Source organism: Protopterus annectens, chromosome 8.part0, assembly GCF_019279795.1.
Source record: "Protopterus annectens isolate FY-2018-M chromosome 8.part0, PAN1.0, whole genome shotgun sequence".
NCBI lineage: Eukaryota > Metazoa > Chordata > Ceratodontiformes > Protopteridae > Protopterus > Protopterus annectens.
In genome coordinates, this window is record NC_056741.1 from 286044564 (window position 1) to 286047063 (window position 2500).

General features: G+C 32.4%; 1 long non-coding RNA gene across 6 annotated transcripts in view; it reads right to left on the minus strand.

Moving 5' to 3' along the window:
- Positions 1-2500, minus strand: part of LOC122808762 — a 183852-nt gene that overhangs the window by 44045 nt on the left and 137307 nt on the right. The window lies entirely within an intron of this gene.

Below are 2500 nucleotides of genomic sequence, written 5' to 3' on the forward strand. Positions count from 1 at the left end.
CATATGTTTATTGTTCTATGCATTTGTAGCTACATATGTATCTAGCAATACGGATGTATACAGACATAGATAAATAATTTGTGCGCAAACAAGATAGCGCAATTATATGAGTATATACAACTAGATAGATAGCATGTATGTACATAAACAGCTCAGTTATATGAGTATATACAATTAGATAGTTAGTATGTACATAAACAGCTCAATTATATGAGTATATACAAATAGATAGACAGTATGTATGTACATAAACAGCTCAGTTATATGAGTATATGCAATTAGATAGATAGTATGTATGTACATAAACAACTCAATTATATGAGTATATACAATTAGATAGGTAGAATGTATGTACATAAACAGCTCAATGATATGAGTATATACAATTAGATAGTATGTACGTACATAAATAGCTCAGTTATATGAGTATATACAATTAAAATATAGTATGTATGTAAATAAACAGCTTAATTGTAGATAGATAGTATGTATGTACATAAACAGCTCAAATATATGAGTTTATACAATTAGATAGATAGTATGTATGTACATAAACAGCTCAGTTATATCAATATATACAATTAGATAGTATGTATGTGCATAAACAGCTCAATTATATGAGTATATACAATTAGATAGATAGTATATATGTACATAAACAGCTCAGTTATGAGTATGTACAGTTAGATAATATGTATATACATAAACAGCTCAGTTATATGAGTATATACAATTAGATAGTTAGTATGTACATAAACAGATAGCTCAATAATAGGAGTGTATACCAGTAGATAGATAGAAAGACAGAAAGATTTTTAGATAACATGTGCATGGCAACTGGTACATGCATACAGATAAATAAATCATAGGTGTATGTATATAGATGGAAAGACAAGACAGATGGATATAAAGATATCTCAGGCCCTGCTTTGCTAATCATGAGATTTTGCATTCTGAAGTGCTAACTTATTTTAGTGTAGGCTAGTTTGTAGATTTTGGGAACCCGTCAGTATATACTTATACTGCAGTACTTAACGCTGCAACAATGTCCTTGTGAGCCAGCGCTAAAATCAGTAGTGAAGATACCACTGGACAAACTGAGACAGACTTCGTGGTCTAATCTACACATTTGTTCTCATTTTCCATCACTGGTCATAAAGTCCAGGGTACTTTATAGACATCTCAACACCATAGCTCATGAAAATATTCTGTAAGAATGAGCGTTAACATCTCAAAGCACACTTTTCCCAGTTACACAGTATATCATGACTATGCTAGGATGCTATTTTCTTTTTTGCATTTAGAATTGCAAAAACATACAACTGCCTGTTTTCATGTCTTAGAAGAGAAAAAAATATTTCCCTCTGCTGTCCACTTAACATGGCATTAATATTTCAGCTATATGCACTAGCATGTTTCCCATGGAGAAGCATAATTCTTGATTTAATAACTAAGCTCTAGAGATGAAATGAATGCCCTGTTTATTAGTGAACTAATATGAGATACAAAGATACTGCACTTCCAGTCTCAGCATGTCATATCTAAAGGAAAGCTCCAAACAAAATACTTCTTTTTACTGTGCTCCCATATATGCAAACTAAGGAATAGAACAACATGGAATCAGGACCCAAGTAAAATCAAGATGGTGCACATTAGTGATGCTCTATGGAGTTTCATCAGACTGCTAAATGACAGAGGAACTCAATTTAAATTTTCTCCTTCTATTATCCTCATTAATATTTTTCCTATCTTTTTCTTCTACACATTTAGACCAGAACATAATTAGGGTGGGCTTTATATTTCAGCAGCATATATACATACACTTACGATTCCACAAGAGCTTAGAAAAAAGTATTGAATTTTGTAGAATGAAAAGAAACTGTAACACCAGGGAGTAACATAACTTGGTAACAGCCAAGTGTGCTAAGGCCAATTTTGTTCATTTTGCAGTAAAGTGCATTCATCGTTGGTGGTTTCTGCAAAGTGGAAATCTATATTTCTCTAAGGTGCAGTGACCTCTGAGTTCTATATAGTAAGTACCTGGTAGAAACAGTGCAGCTCTCAGCCTAAGGATACAACGTGCACTCCACAGCTACAAAACACAATGTCTGAAGAAATTATTCAAAAGTCATTTCAAACATTTTCCACCTTTGAATTAACATTGAATGACAAACTGAGCTAGACTCAGAATGCCTGTAAGTCACAGTTTTTGTGAATCAGATTTCATTAAATATAATATATAATCTCATTAAATAATATGCAGGAATTTAATTAATAATTTATATAAAATGATCTCTATTAAGACAATAGTCAACCTGCAGTTTGGAAACATACATACTCTGCCTGATGCTGACAGGCCGAATTTTCACTCTTGTTACCATGGACAATAAAAGACACAACACAACACAAAATTTAACAAAAACAAGTGTTGCCAGATGCTATCCAGTGGTGTTAATGTGAAAATGCAGTTTTCAGTCTCTACGTCCAACATCATAAAGAT